Genomic DNA, 21,238 nt, shown 5'->3' with positions numbered 1-21,238 from the left:
TTTATACATGAATCAATTCCATCAAGCCAAACCGGCTCTCTTATTCTTTTACTTTATACTACCGATGATTAAGAATTCGGCCTTCCAGCCTCTACATGCTGGGCAAAACCTACGGGACCATACACCTCATCTTCGACCGCCCGCTGGCCTATCATGGCCTATCGTGGCCTATCGCCCTCTAAACTAGGAAGCATCACAATCACTCGCCTCAATCGTCAAGCCTCATTCTCCCAATGGTATGAGGGATACCATGGGCCAACTCCGGGCCTAACTAACGTCTCCGCCGTCCGGCTATACAAGCACAAGAACGGGGCAACGTCAAGGCAGGGAGAGTTGTGCCTGTACCTTAATTTAACCAAGATACATTCCATTTACTCAACTAAACAATAGGACTAGAATCCATGTTACCTTCTTAAGAAAACAATCTTTTTCACAAAGATTTTAGCATTTCAACTTGAGATTGCGATAAGACATTCTTTATTAAGGCATTTGTTGTTGTTTAAAAGAATATAGTTTTTAACTAGTAAATCAATCAAATAGATCACTATTAATAATTAATAGAGAGAAGTCGGGGCCATACCTCAACCCTAAGAATGATATATAATTGAAAAACAAAATATGTATATACCTTATAGAAATTTGTCATTTATCGTTGCCTTTGCTCGTTAAAACAAGAGCTTCAGATTTGATATACGAGAATTGAGAGTCTTCCACATTCTTGATGAGGTTATTCAAAGGTAGATTAAGCTTCCAAATGAATCGATGGAGAAGAGTTACCTCATCCATCTCTGGAGCTAATCGAAGAATTTTAGCAAAAGTTTGGTGGTAATCTTTCAGGGCCTTCCTTGCTTGGGCTAGCTCCGAAAATTCATTCATTTTATCCTCTCCAAATCCTAGAGGACAAAACCTTTCACAAAGGTGTACTTTCATGGCATCCCATAACTGATTCTAGTTCCAGTGGTGGTTAGATTGATAGCAGTGCTTCCAGCTAATTTGGCATTTCTTTACGATTTTTAGACGAGCAAGGGTGAACTTCCTTCTTTCATTGTATCCATGAAAAGTTCAAAACTATCAAATACTTATCATAGCACCACATCTAAAGGCACTCTGGATTAATATATATGAAATTTTTATTTTTTTACGAATTACACATCTGGTGTCTTGGGATCGACACATCCAAAGATTATCAGGATTAACACGTCTGAGATGATTAGTTTTCTGAAAATTACACATCTAGTATCTTGGGATTAACACATCTAAGAGCATGATCCTCTGGGAATTACACATCCAAAGTTAGACCCATGTTTGTGTGAGATGGGTTCAAGATCTTAGATGATTGTCCTAGTGTAAAGCATCCAATGGATGGCATTCACACGTCAACTATTCAAATCTTAATGGAGTTATAATCTTAATAATTTATAATATGCAAATTAATGAGATATATCCTGAAAATTTCTCTAAACAAAGTTTTGGTCTATCCTTCTAGTCATTGAGTCTCTCACTAGTTTCTTAATTTGATCGCCCTGTTTTTCCTCACAAAAAGTTTTCTCCCCAATCTTATTTCTCAAATTTATTGTACAAATATCTTGCATGTGCAGCCCCAAGATATAAGCACAATTTCATAGGATGATTGTCTTAACATGTGAGGATATTCAAATCACTTCTATGGCCAGTAGAGATGATTGATTCGTCCTCATATGATAAACAATCACTTGTTTTAATCTCTTGATAGTTAACCTTTGAAAAACAAATCCTAGGAACTAAGATCGGCTCTGATACCAATTGTAAGGTTCCCTCCTTTCAAAATAGGAGAAACACTTAAGATAGTCCACTAAGTCTTATCTTGGAGAAAATTTCCTACTCATTTCGAGACCTTGACCATGTAGAGATTCAAGGATAGGATTCATAGGTAAGACCTAGTTCTATCCCGCAGTAGGGGGAGCGTGGTCTTCTAAAAATCAAATCACCCATAGGGTAATTGATCATAATCTGGACAACTACTAGTCTTGATTCCTAGAGACAACTTATTTTTTTTCTCATCCATGCAAGGCATAGCCACCACTGGCCTAGTCTTCTAGAATAGAATTGCCCAATAACCTATTTATCTAGCATAGGGCTTTCACTTAATATGTTGGAAATCTACCCGACTAATCGGGTCCACTCGTCCATAGGATGCCATTGAGGCATTCCATCCTCCCACTTTCCACCCTACGCACGCGTCAATTTGTTTTTTAATTATTCCTACCACACTGTTTGACATAAGTAAACATGTTCCTTAATTAAGGCCCTTTTTATAAGGTCTGTTAAAGCAGCCTTTTTTTCACAGTACAATAATGCCAAAGACAAGATTTATTAAAAAAAATTATACATGAATCAATTCTATCAAGCCAAACCGGCTCTCTTATTCTCTTCATTTATACTACCGATGATCTAGAATTCGGCCTTACAGCCTTTACATGGTGGGCAAAACCCTACGTGACCATACACCTCATCGTCGGCAGCCGTCGCTGCTGCGAGGACTCAGGCCGGCTTGTCTCCCTCTCAGGCTCCATTGCTCGATCCTCCTGTCCCTCAGAGGGATGTCTACGTAGTAGGGTGGGCTAATTCACCGCACTAGTCTGGGCCCTCATAACTAGGTAGCATCACAATCACTCACCTCAATCGGCAAACCTTATTCTCCCAATGGTACGAGGGATACCATGGGCCAACTCCGGGTGCCTTACTAACAACTCCGTTGTCCTGCTATACAAGCACAAGAACGGGCAGCATCAAGGTAGGGATAGTTGTGCCTGTACCTTAATTTAACCAAGATAACAATCCATTTACTCAACTAAACCATAGGACTAGAATCCAAGTTACCTTCTTAAGAAAACAATCCTTTTCACAAAGATTTTAGCATTTCAACTTGAGATTGCGATAAGATATTCTTTATTAAGGCATATGCTGTTGTTTAAAAGAATATAAACTTTAACTAGTAAATCAATCAAATAGATCACTATTAACAATTAATAGAGAGAAGCCGGCGCCATACCTCAACCCTAAGAATGATATATAATTGAAAAAGTAAAATATGTATATACCTTATAGAAATTTATCATTTATCATTGCCTTTGTTCGTTAACAAGAGCTTCAGAACTTGATATACGAGAATAGAGTCTTCTAATACCTTCTCTTATGATTGAAATCATCCGATCATCCCCAAGATTTATCTCCTCTTACTCGTACTCTGATTTTTCTCTCTTTCGAAGGTCTATGGCAAAATAGCCTTCTCTTGCAGGGCTACGACTGACTATTCTTTCTTTAAAAGAAAAGCTATGGAGTTTTGGTCTCTTCCTCTGAAAGGCCATAGCAATCTAACCTTCTCTTCTAAGATATTAGATAAGAATGAAGGGATATATACATCTCAAGCTCTAGGATTACCTTGAGGCTACTTGCTGCCTTCTTACAATTTTTCCTATGAAGAGACCCTGAGAGAATTAGCGAATTGTATTGGCCATAACTCTCTAATAAAAACTCAGAATATGGTTGTATAACCAATCAAAACAATCGAAAGGCATCCTGTCTACAAGCCAACGTGGATAGAATAGGCAGAAATATCTGTATATAGCCACAAACATGCCATCCTTAGAAACGTGTTGCTTTTCTGTATTTTTAGTATGCATGGACTCTAAATATGTAAAAGTTCTCTAAATACGGCCTCCTGTCGCCTAAATTGAAATTTCTATTTTTGGAGATACTTATCTCTTAATAGAACTATTCTTATCTTCTTATTTCTTTTAGGATTTTTGGAGCTAATATTTTTATTCTAACACTTTCTTAATGTTTCTAGCCTTATTGTCTCACTCTTCTCTAAGTGCACTCTCTTTCCTTCTTGAAATCTATATTAAAAGAGACACATATATACATGGATTGCGACGGACCTTACAATCTCCAATCACTTCAAAGATTCGAGATGTCCTCATCTCGCGAGCTGAGATAGTATCTAAGTAAATCCTCTTGTCTCTTTCAAAGTGGTCCCCTCTAGGTAGAAATCTTCTTTTATTTGAACATTGTTCTTAAAGAGTCCTTTATTTCATGTGTTTGGCTCATTTTGTTGTGCCTCCAAAAGGTCTTTATTTTTCTAAAGTTAATTGGCCTTATTATCCTAATTTCATGCATCCATATACCTCTCATATGATATGAACCTTCGAATTCCTTATTCTATACCCCCATGTAATATGGTACTTAAAGAATTATAATGGAAAAGCGTAATGAAATCAATCCTTTATGCAATCTAACCTATGATAGCAATTTCATAATCTTAGTATGGTCTTGTAGAATACCTCTATTCATCATGCACATTACTTCACATGAATGTTGCACCAGTCATCTTCTATTTACTTATAGAAATACTTGTTGAATTTGATTATCTTTAACCCTGATATCCCTATTTCTTGACCTAATTTCTAGCTCATGATTCCTTATAGCCAAGGGTGGGCTTGATGTTCCTCTTGAATTAGGGGAGCTCTTCTTGATTAACATGGAAGGACTCATGTCCTTCTCGACACTTTCTATATAAAAAGAACTTTATCATAGTCTCTGGCTATAATTATGGCTTCTGAAATAGAGGATGGTTTTACATTCTTGATGAGGTTATTTAAAGGTAGATTAAGCTTCCAAATGAATTGATGGGGAAGAGTTACCTCATCCATCTCTAGAGCTAATCGAAGAATTTTAACAAAAGTTTGGTGGTATTCTTTTAGGGTCTTTCTTTCTTGGGTTAGCTCCAAAATTTCATTCATTTTATCCCCTCAAAATCCTAGAGGACAAAACCCTTCAGGGAGGTGTACTTTCATGGCATTCCATAACTGATTCTAGTTCCACTGGTCGTTAGACAACAGTGCTTCCAACTAATTTGGCATTTCTTACGATTTTTAGACGAGCAAGGGTGAACTTGTTTCTTTCATTGTATCCATGAAAAGTTCAAAACTATCAAATACTTATCATAGCGCCACATCTAAAGGCACTCTGGATTAATATATCCGAAATCTTCATTTTTTTTAGAATTACATATTTGGTGCCTTCGGATTGACACATCCAAAGATTATTAGGATTAACACATCTGAGATGATTAGTTTTCTGAAAATTACACATCTAGTATCTTGGAATTAACACATCTAAGAGCATGATCCTCTGGGAATTACACATCCAAAGTTAGACCCATGTTTGTGTGAGATGGGTTTAAGATCGTGGATGATTCGTCCTAGTGTAAAGCATCCAATGGATGGCATTCACACATCAACCATTCAAATCTTAATGGAGTTATAATCTTTATAATTTATAATATGCAAGTTAATGAGAATATCCTGAAAATTTCTCTAAACAAAGTTTCGGTCTATCCTTCTAGTCATTCAGTCTCTCACTAGTTTCTTAATTTGATCGCCCTATGTTTTTCCTCACAAAAGGTTTTCTCCCCAATCTTATTTCTCAAATTTACTATACAAATATCTTGCATGTGCACCCCCAAGATATAAGCACAATTTCATAGGATGATTGTATCAACATGTGAGGATATTCAAATCACTTCTATGGCCAGTAGAGATGATTGATTCGTCCTCATATGATAAACAATCACTTGTTTTAATCCCTTGACAGTTAACCTTTGAAAAAAAAATCCTAGGAACTATGATCGGCTCTGATACCAATTGTAAGGTTCCCCCCTTCCAAAATAGGAAAAACACTTAAGATAGTCCACTAAGTCTTATCTTGGAGAGAATTTCCTACTCATCGAGACCTTGACCATGCAGAGATTCAAGAATACGATTCCTAGGTAAGACCTAGTTCTATCTCGTAGTAGGGGGAGCATGGTAATTGATCATAATCTGGAAAACTACTAGTCTTGATTCCCATAGACAAATTTTTTTTTCATCCATGCAAGGCATAGCCCGTTGGCCTAGTCTTCTAGAATAGAATTGCCCAAGAAACTATTTATCTAGCGTAGGGCTTTCACTTAATATGTTGGAAATCTACCCGACTAATCGGGTCCCCCTTCCATAGGATGGTGCCATCGGGGCATTCCATACTCCCACTTTCTACCCTACTCATGCGTCTATTTGTTTTCTAATTAATCCTACCACACTGTTTGATATAAATAACCATGTTCCTTAATTAAGGCCCTTTTTACAAGGTTTGTTAAAGCAGCCTTTTTTTCACAATACAATAATGCCAAAGATAAGATTTATAAAAAAAAATATACATGAATCAATTCTATCAAGCCAAATCGGCTCTCTTATTCTTTTCCTTTATACTCCCGATGATCTAGAATTCGGCCTTGCATCCTCTACATGCTGGGCAAAACCCTACGGGACCATACACCTCATCGTCGACCGCTGGGGCAAGGACTCAAGCTAGCCTCTCGCCCTCTTAGACTCCATCACTCGACCCTCCCGCCCCTCAAAGGGATGTCTACGCAGTAGGGTGGGCTAATTCACCGCACTAGTCTGGGCCTTCATAACTAGGCAGCATCACAAAATCAGCAAACCTTATTCTCCCAATGGTATGAGGGATACCATGGGCCAACTCTGGGCCTTACTAACAACTCCGTCGTCTTGCTATACAAGCACAAGAACGGGCAGCATCAAGGCAGGCAGAGTTGTGCCTGTACCTTAATTTAACCAAGATAACAATCCATTTACTCAACTAAACTATAGGAGTAGAATCCATGTTACCTTCTTAAGAAAATAATCCTTTTCACGAAGATTTCTCGCGAGCTGGGATAGTATCTAAGTAAATCCTCATCTCTTTCAAAGCGGTTTCCCCACTAGGTAGAAATCTTCTTTTATCTGAACATTGTTCTTGAAGAGTCCTTTATTTCATGTGTTTAGCTCGTTTTGTTGTGCCACCAAAAGGTCTTTATTATTCTAAAGTTAATTGGCCTTATTATCCTAATTTCATGCATCCATATACCTCTCATATGATATGAACCTTCGAATTCCTTATTCTATACCCCCATGTAATATGGTACTTAAAGAATTATAATGGAAAAACGTAATGGAATCAATACTTTATGCAATCTAACCTATGATAACAATTTCATAATCTTAGTATCGTCTTGTAGAATACCTCTATTCATCATGCACATTACTTCACATGAATCTTGCACCAATCATCTTCTATTTACTTATAGAAATACTTGTTGAATAAGATTATCTTTAACCCTGCTATCCCTATTTCTTGACCTAATTTTTACTCTAGCTCATGATTCCTTGTAGCCAAGGGTGGGCTTGACGTTCCTCTTGCATAAGGGGACCTCTTCTTGATTAACATGAAAGGACTCATGTCCTTCTTGATTAACATGAAAGGACTCATGTCCTTCTCGACACTTTCTATATAAAGGACTCATGTCCTTCTCGACACTTTCTATATAAAAAAACTTTATCATAGTCTCTGAATATAATTATGGCTTCTGAAATAGAGGATGGTTTTACATTCTTGATGAGGTTATTCAAAGGTAGATTAAGCTTCCAAATGAACCGATGGAGAAGAGTTACCTCATCCATCTCTGGAGCTAATCGAAGAATTTTAACAAAATTTTGGTGGTATTCTTTTAGGGTCTTCCTTGCTTGGGTGAGCTCCAAAAATTCATTCATTTTATCCTCTCGAGATCTTAGAGGACAAAACCTTTCACGAAGGTGTACTTTCATGGCATCCCATAACTGATTCTAGTTCCAGTGGTTAGATTGACAACAGTGCTTCCAACTAATTTGGCATTTCTTAAAATTTTTAGATGAGCAAGGGTGAAATTGCTTCTTTCATTGTATCGATGAAAAGTTCAAAACTATCAAATACTTATCATAGCGCCACATCTAAAGGCACTCTGGATTAATATATTCGAGATCTTCATTTTTTTGAGAATTACACATCTGGTGCCTTGGGATCGACACATCCAAAGATTATCAGGATTAAGACGTCTGAGATGATTAGTTTTCTGAAAATTACACACATCTAGTATCTTGGGATTAACACATCTAAGAGCATGATCCTCTGGGAATTACACATCCGAAGTTAGTTGTCTGAGATGGGTTCAAGATCTTGGATGATCATCCTAGTGTAAAGCATCCAATGGATGGCATTCACACATCAACTATTCAAATCTCAATCCACTTATAATCTCCACTAGAACTAGAATCAGTTATGGGATGCCATGAAAGTACACCTTCATGAAAGGTTTTGTCCTCTAGGATTTCGAGAGGATAAAGTGAATGAATTTTTGGAGCTAACCCCAAGCTAAAAGAATACCACCAAACTTTTGTTAAAATTCTTCGATTAGCTCAAAAGATGGATGAGGTAACTCTTCTCCATCGATTCATTTGGAAGCTTAATCTACCTTTGAATAACCTCATCAAGAATGTAAAACCATCCTCTATTTTAGAAGCCATAATTATAGCCAGAGACTATGATAAAGTTCTTTTTATATAGAAAGTGTCGAGAAGGACATGAGTCCTTCTCGACATGAGTCCTTCCATGTTAATCAAGAAGAGGTTCTTCCATGTTAATCAAGAAGAGGTCCCCTAATTCAAGAGGAATGTCAAGCCCACCCTTGGCTACAAGGAATCATGAGCTAGAGCAAAAATTAGGTCAAAAAATAGGGATAGCAGGGTTAAAGATAATCGAATTCAACAAGTAATTCTATAAGAAAATAGAAGATGATTGGTGCAAGATTCATGTGAAGTAATGTGCATGATGAATAGAGGTATTCTACAAGACGATACTAAGATTATGAAATTGCTATCATAGGTTAGATTGCATAAAGGATTGATTCCCTTACGTTTTTCCATGATAATTTGTTAAGTACCATATTACATGGGGGTATAGAATAAGGAATTCGAAGGTTCATATCATATGAGAGGTATATGGATGCATAAAATTAGGATAATAAGGCCAATCAACTTTAGAATAATAAAGACCTGGAGGCACAACAAAACGAGCCAAACACATGAAATAAAGGACTCTTTAAAAACAATGTTTAGATAAAAGAAAATTTCTACCTAGTGGGGACACCACTTTGAAAGAGACAAGAGGATTTACTTAGATACTATCCCAGCTCACGAGATGAGGACATCTCGAATCTTTGAAGTGGGGGAGATTGTAAGGTCCCTCCCCAAGCCATGTATATATGTGTCTCTTTTTAATATAGATTTCAAGAAGGAAAAAGAGTGCACTTAGAGAAGAGTGAGACAATAAGGCTAGAAACATTAGGAAAGTGTTAGAATAAAAATATTAGCTCCAAAAATCCTAAAAGAAATAAGAAGATAAGAATAGTTCTATTAAGAGATAAGTATCTCCAAAAATAGAAATTCTAATTTTGGGGACAAGAGGTCGTATTTAGAGTACTTTTACATATTTAGAGTGCATGCATACTAAAAATGCAAAAAAGCAACACGTTTTTAAAGATGGCGCGTTTGTGGCTATATACAGACATTTTTGCCTATTCTACCCACGTTGGTTTGTAGACTAGATGCCTTCCGTTTTTGTTGATTGCTTATACAACCATATTTTGAGTTTTTATTAGAGTTATGGCCAAAACAATTTCCTGAATCTGTCAGGGTCTCTACACAGGAAAAACTGTAAGAAGGCAGCAAGTAGCCTCAAGGTAATCCTAGAGCTTGAGATGTATATATCCCTTCATTCTTATCTAATATCTTAGAAGAGAAGGTTAGATTGCTATGGTCTTTTAGAGGAAGAGACCAGAACTCCATAGCTTTTCTTTTAAATAAGGAATAGTATGTTGTAGCCCTGCAAGAGAAGGCTATTTTGCCATAGACCTTCGAAAGAGAGAAAAGTCAAAGTATGAGTAAGAGGAGATAAATCTTGGGGATAATCGGATGATTTCAATCGTAAGAGAAGGTATTAGAAGACTCTCTATTCTCGTATATCAAGTTTTGAAGCTCTTGTTAACAAGTAAAGGCAACGATAAACGACAAATTTCTATAAGGTATAAACATATTTTGTTTTTCAATTATAGATCATTCTTAAGGTTGAGGTATGGCCCCGGCTTCTCTCTATTAATTGTTAATAGTGATCTATTTGATTGATTTACTATAGTTAAAGTTTATATTCTTTTAAACAAGAGCATATACCTTAATAAAGAATGTCTTATCGTAATCTCAAGTTGAAATGCTAAAATCTTTGTGAAAAAGATTGTTTTCTTAAGAAGGTAACATGGATTCTAGTCCTATGGTTTAGTTGAGTAAATGGATTGTTATCTTGGTTAAATTAAGGTACAAGCACAACTCTCCCTACCTTGACACTGCCCTGTTCTTGTGCTTATACAGCTGGATGACGGAGACTTTAGTAAGGCCCGGAGTTGGCCCATGGTATCTCTCATACCATCGGGAGAATGAGGTTTGCCGATTGAGGCGAGTGATTGTGATGCTGCCTAGTTCAGAGGGCCCTGACTAGTGCAGTGAATTAGCCCACCCTAGTGCATAGATATTCCTCTGCGGGGTGGGAGGATCGAGCGACAGAGCCTAAGAGGGCGATAGGCCGGCTCGAGTCTTTTGCCAGCGGGCCGACGATGAGGTGTATGGTACCGTAGGGTTTTGCCCGCATGTAGAGGCTGGAAGGCCAAATTCTAGATCATCGACACAGTATAAAGAAAAAGAATAAGAGAGCCAGTTTGGCTTGATGGAATTAATTCATGTATAATTTTTTTTTATAAATCTTGTCTTTGGCATTATTGTACTGTGAAAAAAAGGCTGCTTTAACAAACCTTGTGAGAAAAGGGCCTTAATTAAGGAACATGTTTATTTATGTCAAATAGTGTGATAGGATTAATTAGAAAACAAATTGACGCGTGAGTAGGGTGGAAAGTGGGAGGATGGAATGACCCGATGGGACCATCCTACGGAGGACAGGTGGACCCGATTAGTTGGGTAGCTTTCCAACATATTAAGTGAAAGCCCTAGGCTAGATAAATAGGTTCTCAAGAAATTCTATTCTAGAAGACTAGGCGAACGGCTATGCTTTGCATGGATGAGGAAAAGAGCGTTGCCTCTATAGGAATCAAGACTAGTAGTTGTCCAGATTATGATCAATTACCCTATGGGTGATTTAATTTTTAGAAGACCACGCTTCCCCTGTGGGATAGAACTAGGTCTTACCTATGAATCGTATCCTTGAATCTTTGCATGGTCAAGGTGTCGATGAGTAGGAAATTTTCTCCAAGATAAGACTAAGTGGACTATCTTAAGTGTTTTCCCTATTTTGGGGAACTTTACAATTGGTATCAGAGCCGATCTTAGTTCCTAGGATTTGTTTTTCAAAAGAAGATTACCTATCAAGAAGTGCTTGTTTATCATCATATGAAGACTTATCAATCATCTCTATTGGCCATAGCAGTGATTTGAATATCCTCACATGTTGAGACAATCATCCTATAATGTGCTTATATCTTGGGGGTGCACATGCAAGATATTTGTACAATAAATTTGAGAAATAAGATTGGGGAGAAAACCTTTTGTGATGAGGAAAAGCATAGGGCGATCAAATTAAGAAACTAGTGAGAGACCGAATGACTAGAAGCATAGACCAAAACTTTGTTGTTTAGAGAAATTTTCAGGATATATCTCATTAACTTGCATATTATAAATTATTAAGATTATAACTGGATTGAGATTTGAATAGTTGACGTGTGAATGCCATGGAGCTTGAGAGGGCGACAGTAGGATGAAAAGTGGGAGGATGGAATGCCCCGATGGCACCATCCTACGGACGGGTGGGATTAGTCAGGTAGATTTCCAACATATTAAGTGAAAGCCCTACGCTAGATAAATAGGTTCTCAAGGAATGCTATTCTAGAAGACTAGGCTAGCGGGGGCTGTGCCTTGCATGGATGAGAAAAAAAAAGTTATCTCTAGGAATCAAGACTAGTAGTTGTCCAGATTATGATCAATTACCATGCTCCCCCTGCTGTGCGGGATAGAACTTGGTCTTACCTATGAATCGTATCCTTGAATCTCTGCATGGTCAAGGTCTCGATGAGTAGAAAATTTTCTCCAAGATAACACTTAGTGGACTATCTTAAGTGTTTTTCCTATTTTGGAAGGGGGGAACCTTACAATTGGTATGAGAGCCGATCTTAGTTCCTAGGATTTGTTTTTCAAAGGATAACTATCAAGGGATTAAAACAAGTGATTGTTTATCATATGAGGATGAATCAATCATCTCTACTGGCCATAGAAGTTATTTGAATATCCTCACATGTTGAGATAATCATCCTATGAAATTGTGCTTATATCTTGGCGATGTACATGCAAGATATTTGTACAATAAATTTAAGAAATAAGATTGGGGAGAAAACTTTTTTCTGAGAAAAAACATAGGGCAATTAAATTAAGAAACTAGTGAGAGACTAAATGACTAGAAGGAAAGACCGAAACTTTGTTTAGTGAAATTTTCAGGATATATCTCATTAACTTGCATATTATAAATTATTAAGATTATAACTCCATTAAGATTTGAATAGTTGACGTGTGAATGCCATCCATTGGATGCTTTACACTAGGACAATCATCCAAGATCTTGAACCCATCTCAGACAAACATGGGTCTAACTTTGGATGTGTAATTCCCAGAGGATCATGCTCTTAGATGTGTTAATCCCAAGATACTAGATGTATAATTTTCAGAAAACTAATCATCTCAGACGTGTTAATCCTGATAATCTTTGGATGTGTCGATCCCAAGGCACCAGATATGTAATTCTAAAAAAAATGAAGATCTAAGATATATTAATCTAGAGTGCCTTTAGATGTGGCGCTATGACAAGTATTTGATAATTTTGAACTTTTCATGGATACAATGAAAGAAGCAAGTTCACCCTTGCTCGTCTAAAAATCGTAAGAAATGCCAAATTAGTTGGAAGCACTGTTGTCAATCTAACCACCACTGGAACTAGAATCAGTTATGGGATGCCATGAAAGTACACCTTCGTGAAAGGTTTTGTCCTCTAGGATTTTGAGAGGGTAAAATGAATGAATTTTTGGAGCTAACCCAAGCAAGGAAGACCCTAAAAGAATACCACCAAACTTTTGCTAAAATTCTTGAATTAGCTCCAGAGATGGATGAGGTAACTCTTCTCCATCGATTCATTTAAAAGCTTAATCTACCTTTGAATAACCTCATCAAGAATGTAAAACCATCCTCTATTTTAGAAGCCATAATTATAGCTAGAGACTATGATAAAGTTTTTTTATATAGAAAGTGTCGAGAAGGACATGAGTCCTTCCATGTTAATCAAGAAGAGGTCCCCTACTTCAAGAGGAACGACAAGCCCACCCTTGGCTACAAGGAATCATGAGAGCTAGAGCAAAAATTAGGTCAAGAAATAGGGATAGCATGGTTAAAGATAATCCAATTTAACAAGTATTTCTATAAGTAAATAGAAGATGATTGGTGCAAGATTCACGTAAAGTAATGTGCATGACGAATAGAGGTATTCTACAAGACGATACTAAGATTATGAAATTGCTATCATAGGTTAGATTGCATAAAGGATTGATTCCATTACGTTTTTTCCATTATAATTCTTTAAGTACCATATTACATGGGGGTATACAATAAGGAATTCGAAGGTTCATATCATGTGAGAGGCATATGGATGCATGAAATTAGGATAATAAGGCCAATTACCTTTAGAATAATAAAGACCTTTTGGAGGCACAACAAAAGGAGCCAAACACATGAAGACTCTCGATTCTCATATATCAAGTTCTGAAGCTCTTGTTAACGAGCAAAGACAACGATAAACAAAAAATTTCTATAAGGTATATACATATTTTGTTTTTCAATTATATATCATTCTTAGGATTGAGGTATGGCCCCGGCTTCTCTCTATTAATTGTTAATAGTGATCTATTTGATTGATTTACTAGTTAAAGTTTATATTCTTTTAAACAATAGCATATGTCGTAATAAAGAATGTCTTATCACAATCTCAAGTTGAAATGCTAAAATCTTTGTGAAAAAGATTGTTTTCTTAAGAAGGTAACATGGATTCTAGTCCTATGGTTTAGTTGAGTAAATGAATTGTTATCTTGGTAAATTTAAGGTACAGGCACAACTCTCCCTGCCTTCACACTATCCCCTTCTTGTGACTGTATAGCCAAACGATAGAGACGTTAGTAAGGCCCGAAATTGGCCCATGGTATCCCTCATACCATTGGGAGAATGAGGTTTGCCGATTGAGGCGCGAGTGATTGTGATGCTGCCTAGTTCAGAGGGCCCAGACTAGTGCGGTGAATAACCAACCCTAGTGCATAGACATCCCTCTGAGGGGTGGGAGGATCGAGCGATGGAGCCTGAGAGGGCGATAGGCCGTCTTGAGTCTTCTCGCCAACGGCAGCGGCCGACGATGAGGTGTATGGTCCCGTAGGATTTTGCCCAGCATGTAGAGGCTGGAAGGCCAAATTCTAGATTATCGTCAGCAATATAAAGGAAAAGAATAAGAGAGCCGGTTTGGCTTGATGGAATTGATTCATGTATAAATTTTTTCTATAAAGCTTGTCTTTTGCATTATTGTACTGTGAAAAAAAGGCTGCTTTAACAAACCTTGTGAAAAGAGTCTTAATTAAGAAACATGTTTCTTTATGTCAAACAGTGTGATAGGATTAATTAGAAAACAAATTGATGCATGAGTAGAGTGGAAAGTGGGAGGATGGAATGCCCCGATGGGACCATCCTACGGAGGACGGGTGGACCCGATTAGTCGGGTAGCTTTCCAACATATTAAGTGAAAGCCGTAGGCTAGATAAATAGGTTGTTGGAAAATTCTATTCTAGAAGACTAGACCAGCGGCTGTGCCTTGCATGGATGAGGAAAAAAGCATTGTCTCTATAGGAATCAAGACTAGTAATTGTCCAGATTATTATCAATTACCCTATGGGTGATTTGATTTTTAGAAGACCACGCTCCCCCTGCGGGATAGAACTAGGTCTTACCTATGAATCGTATCCTTGAATCTTTGCCTGGTCAAGGTGTCGATGAGTAGGAAATTTTCTCCAAGATAAGACTAAGTGGACTATCTTAAGTGTTTCCCCTTTTATGGGGAACCTTACAATTGGTATCAGAGTTGATCTTAGTTCCTAGGATTTGTTTTTCAAAGGCTAACTATCAAGGGATTAAAACAAGTGATTGTTTATCATTTGAAGACAAATCAATCATCTCTACTGGCCATAGAAGTGATTTGAATATCCTTACATGTTGAGATAATCAACCTATGAAATTGTGCTTATATCTTGGGGGTGCACATGCAAGATATTTGTACAATAAATTTGAGAAATAATATTGGGGAGAAAACCTTTTGTGATGAGGAAAAACATAGGGCACCAGATGTGTAATTCTCAAAAAAATGAAGATCTCGGATATATTAATCTAGAGTGCCTTTAGATGTGGCGCTATGATAAGTATTTGATAGTTTTGAACTTTTCATGGATACAATGAAAGAAGCAAGTTCACCCTTGCTCGTCCAAAAATCATAAAGAAATGCCAAATTAGGTAGAAGCACTATTGTCAATCTAACCACTCGAACTAGAATCAGTTATGGGATGCCATGAAAGTACACTTTCGTGAAAGGTTTTGTCCTCTAGGATTTTGAGAGGATAAAATGAATGAATTTTTGGAGCTAACCCAAGCAAGGAAGACCCTAAAAGAATACCACCAAACTTTTGCTAAAATTCTTCGATTAGCTCTAGAGATGGATGAGGTAACTCTTCTCCATCGATTCATTTGGAAGCTTAATCTACCTTGAATAACCTCATCAAGAATGTAAAACCATCCTCTATTTCAAAAGCCATAATTATAGTCAGAGACTATGATAAAGTTTTTTTTATATAGAAAGTGTCGAGAAGCACATGAGTCCTTCCATGTTAATCAAGAAGAGGTCCTCTAATTCAAGAGGAACAAGGAATCATGAGCTAGAGAAAAAATTAGGTCAAGAAATAGGGATAGCAGGGTTAAAGATAATCAAATTCAACAAGTATTTCTATAAGTAAATAGAAGATGATTGGTGCAAGATACATGTGAAGTAATGTGCATGATGAACTAGAGGTATTCTACAAGATGATACTAAGATTATGAAATTGCTATCATAGGTTAGATTGCGTAAAGGATTGATTCCATTACGTTTTTCCATTTTAATTCTTTAAGTACCATATTACATAGGGGTATAGAAAAAGGAATTCAATGGTTCATATCATATGTGAGGTATATGTATGCATGAAATCAAGATCATAAGGCCAATTAACTTTAGAATAATAAAGACCTTTTGGTGGCACAACAAAACGAGCCAAACATATGAAATAAAGGACTCTTTACAGAAGATTTCTACCTAGTGGGACACCACTTTGAAAGAGACAAGAGGATTTACTTAGATACTGTCCCAGCTCATGAGATGAGGACATCTCGAATCTTTGAAGTGGGGGAGATTGTAAGGTCCCTCCCAAGCCATGTATATATGTGTCTCTTTTAATATAGATTTCAACAAGGAAAGAGAGTAAACTCAGAAAAGAGTGAGACAATAAGGCTACAAACATTAGGAAAGTGTTAGAATAAAAATATTAGCTCCAAAAATCCTAAAAGAAATAAGAAGATAAGAATAGTTCTATTAAGAGATAAGTATCTCCAAAAATAGAAATTCCAATTTAGTAACAGGAGGTTGTATTTAGAGTACTTTTACATATTTAGAGTCCATGCATACTAAAAATACAGAAAAGCAACACGTTTCTAAAGATGGCACGTTTGTGGCTATATACAGACGTTTTGCCTATTCTACCCGCATTGGTTTTTGTAGACTAGATGCCTTTCGATTTTTTTGATTGCTTATACAACCATATTCTAAGTTTTTATTAGAGAGTTATGGGGCCGAAACAATTTGCTGAATCTGTCAGGGTCTCTACACAGGAAAAATTGTAAGAAGGTTGCAAGTAGCCTCAAGGTAATCCTAGAGCTCAAGATGTATATATCCCTTCATTCATTCTTAGAAGAGAAGGTTAGATTGCTATGGTCTTTTAGAGGAGGAGACAAAAACTTCATAGCTTTTTTTTTCAAGAAAGAATAGTATACTGTAGCCCTGCAAGAGAAGGCTATTTTGCCATAGACCTTCGAAAGAGAGAAAAGTCAGAGTATGAGTAAGAGGAGATAAATCTTGGGGTTGATCAGCTGATTTCAATTGTAAGAGAAGGTATTAGAAGACTCTCTATTTTTCTATATCAAGTTTTGAAGCTCTTGTTAACGAGCAAAGGCAATGATAAACGACAAATTTCTATAAGGTATATACATATTTTGTTTTTCAATTCTATATCATTCGTAGGGGTTGACGTATGGCCCCGTATTCTCTATTAATTGTTAATAGTGATCTTTTTGATTGATTTACTAGTAGTTAAAGTTTATATCCTTTTAAACAACAGCATATGTCTTAATAAAGAATGTCTTATCGTCGCGCAATCTCAAGTTGAAATGCTAAAATCTTTGTGAAAAGGATTGTTTTCTTAAGAAGGTAACCTGGATTCTAGTCCTATGGTTTAGTTGAGTAAATGGATTGTTATCTTGGTTAAATTAAGGTACAGGCACAACTATCCCTGCCTTGACACTGCCCCTTCTTGTGCTTGTATAGCGGGACGACGGAGTTGTTAGTAAGGCCCGGAGTCGGCCCATGGTATCCCTCGTACCATTGGGAGAATAAGGTTTGATTGTGATGCTGCCTAGTTATGAGGGCCCAGACTAGTGTGGTGAATTCACCCACCCTACTGCGTAGACATCCCTTTGAGGGGTGTCTTGAAGCCATCTTGGACAAACATGAGTCTAACTTGGGATACATGTAATTCCCAGAGGATCATGCGCTTAGATGTGTTAATCCCAAGATACTAGATGTGTAATTTTCAGAAAACTAATCATCTCAGACGTGTTAATCCTGATAATCTTAGCATGTGTCAATCCCAAGGCACCAGATGTGTAATTCTTAAAAAAATGAAGATCTTAGATATATTAATCCAGAGTGCCTTTAGATGTGGCACTATGATAAGTATTTGATAGTTTTGAACTTTTCATGGATACAATGAAAGAAGCAAGTTCACCCTTGCTCGTCTAAAAATCGTAAGAAATGCCAAATTAGTCGGAAGCACTCTTGTTAATCTAACCACTGGAACTAGAATCAGTTATGGGATGCCATGAAAGTACACCTTCGTGAAAGGTTTTTTCCTCTAGGATTTTGAGAGGATAAAATGAATGAATATTTGGAGCTAACCCAAGCAAGGAAGACCCTAAAAGAATACCACCAAACTTTTCTTAAAATTCTTCGATTAGCTCCAGAGATGGATGAGGTAACTCTTCTCCATCGATTCATTTGGAAGCTTAATCTACCTTTGAATAACCTCATCAAGAATGTAAAACCATCCTCTATTTCAGAAGCCATAATTATATCCAGAGACTATGATAAAGTTTTTTTATATAGAAAGTGTCGAGAAGGACATGAGTCCTTCCATGTTAATCAAGAAAATTAAGACACTAGTGAGAGACTGAATGAATAGAAGCATAGACCAAAACTTTGTTGTTTAGAGAAATTTTCAGGATATATCTCATTAACTTGCATATTATAAATTATTAAGATTATAACTGGATTGAGATTTGAATAGTTGCGTGTGAATGCCATCCATTGGATGCTTTACACTAGGACGATCATCCAAGATCTTGAACCCATGGGTCTAACTTCGGATGTGTGATTCCAAGAGGATCGTGCTCTTAGATGTGTTAATCCCAAGATACTAGATGTGTAATTTTCAGAATACCAATCATCTCAGACGTGTTAATACTGATAATCTTTGGATGTGTCGATCCCAAGGCACCAAATGTGTAATTCTCAAAAAAATGAAGATCTTAGATATATTAATCCAGAGTGCCTTTAGATGTGGCATTATGATAATTATTTGATAGTTTTGAACTTTTCATGGATACAATGAAAGAAGCAAGTTCACCCTTGCTCGTCTAAAAATCGTAAGAAATGCCAAATTAGTTGGAAGCACTGTTGTCAATCTAACCATTGGAACTAGAATCAGTTATGGGATGCCATGAAAGTACACCTTCGTGAAAGGTTTTGTCCTCTAGGATTTTGAGAGGATAAAATGAATGAATTTTTGGAGCTAACCCAAGCAAGGAAGACCCTAAAAGAATACCACCAAACTTTTGTTAAAATTCTTCGATTAGCTCCCGAGATGAATGAGGTAACTCTTCTCCATCGATTCATTTGGAAGATTAATCTATCTTTGAATAACCTCATCAAGAATGTAAAACCATCCTCTATTTCAGAAGCTATAATTATAGCTAGAGACTATGATAAAGTTTTTTCTATATAGAAAGTGTCGACAAGGACATGAGTCCTTCCATGTTAATCATGAAAGTGTCAACAAGGACATGAGTCCTTCCATGTTAATCATGAAGAGGTCCCCTAACTCAAGAGGAACGTCAAGCCCACCCTTGGCTACAAGGAATCATGAGCTAGAGCAAAAATTAGGTCAAGAAGTAGGGATAGCAGGGTTAAAGATAATCGAAGACAACAAGTATTTCTATAAGTAAATAGAAGATGATTGGTGCAACATGTGAAGTAATATGCATGATGAATAGAGGTATTCTACAAGACGATACCAAGATTATGAAATTGCTATCATAGGTTAGATTACGTAAAGGATTGATTCCATTACATTTTTTCATTATAATTCTTTAAGTACCATATTACATGGGGGTATAGAATAAGGAATTCGAAGGTTCATATCATATGAGAGGTATATGGATGCATGAAATTAGGATAATAAGGCCAATTAACTTTAGAATAATCAAGACTTTTGGTGGCACAACAAAACGACCCAAACACATGAAATAAAGGACTCTTTAAGAACAATGTTCAAATAAAAGAAGATTTTTACCTAGTGGGGACACCACTTTGAAAGAGACAGGAGGATTTACTTAGATACTGTTATATGTACATTATGTGTGCTATGTTATATACACATTATGTGTGCATATACTAGGAGGCTAACCCACATTAGGCTTGTGAGCATGGGAGCATGGGAACAAGCTCTAGTGGAGCATGGGTTAGGACTAACCTTAAGGTTTAAGGTTAGGGTCAGGCATCCAAGGGTCACACATGAGGAATGGAAAGTCGAGTCACTTGAGGGCCCTCTTATATAATAGGGGCATGGAGCACACTCAAGGGGGCTTGGGGGCTTAGAAGCTTGAGGGCTTGGAGGCTTATGCTATGGTCTCTTGTGTAGAGGTCCATATCTACTCACCTACCATTTCACACTATAGCTACATGCTATTGGATTGTGTTATACCTCTTGATGGTATGGGACATCAAGGTAGAGGTATGATGTATTTCATTCATTATTCATGTGTGCATCCCTTGGGCTCGGGGGTGGTTGGGTGGTTGAGTTTATGCCTGATTTATGCATGTTTATGCATAACAATTATCTAGAGAGATCTTAAGGTTTTAACAGTGGTATCAGAGCAATCTCTATTTAATTGTTGTTGATTTTTTTTTAGTAAATTTTAATATTTACTAATAAAATGTTATTTTTTATTGATTTGTGTTGATGGATTGCACGTGGATCATCGATATGGTGATTGGAACGTTTGTAACTACAATTCAATGGAAATCGACGTTGCGGGGAAATTCCGTGAGTTAATGCTATTTTTTTCTATTTTTTATGGTTAAAATCAAGCATTAATGGAATTTTTTACAAAAATACCATATGGTTTATGGTGGATATTTTTGTAGAATGGATTCCCTGAATTTCTAAAATTTTTAGAAATTTTTTTCTAATTTTTTAGGAATTTTTTGAGTATTTTTTATTTAAAATGTATTTTTATACATTTTTTGCGGGTTTTCCACGGGCATGTTTTCAATTTTCTGCCAATTTTTCTTGCTGAAAAGCAATGTGGGGCAGTCAATTGATCCGTGAGTTCTCTACCGTGTGCGTAAAGTTCTTCTCTTCCTCAAAATCTGAATTTTTTACCTCCATTTCTCTCTCATATGTGGGAATTTATTTTAAAGAAGATAATTAAATTAAATATTAATCATAATTAAACACTAATTATGATTAATAAGTAATTAATCATCTCTCTAATCTCCAACAGAGAAGAGTAGACAAGGGAAGGAGATATTGGAGTGGGTATGAGGATAGAAAGAAGAGAAGAGAGAGGAGAGGATT

The sequence above is a fragment of the Cibotium barometz genome, chromosome 57 (assembly GCF_041138505.1).
Source record: "Cibotium barometz isolate CiBa-2024 chromosome 57, ASM4113850v1, whole genome shotgun sequence".
Taxonomy (NCBI): Eukaryota; Viridiplantae; Streptophyta; class Polypodiopsida; order Cyatheales; family Cibotiaceae; genus Cibotium; species Cibotium barometz.
This window is presented reverse-complemented; position numbering follows the sequence as displayed.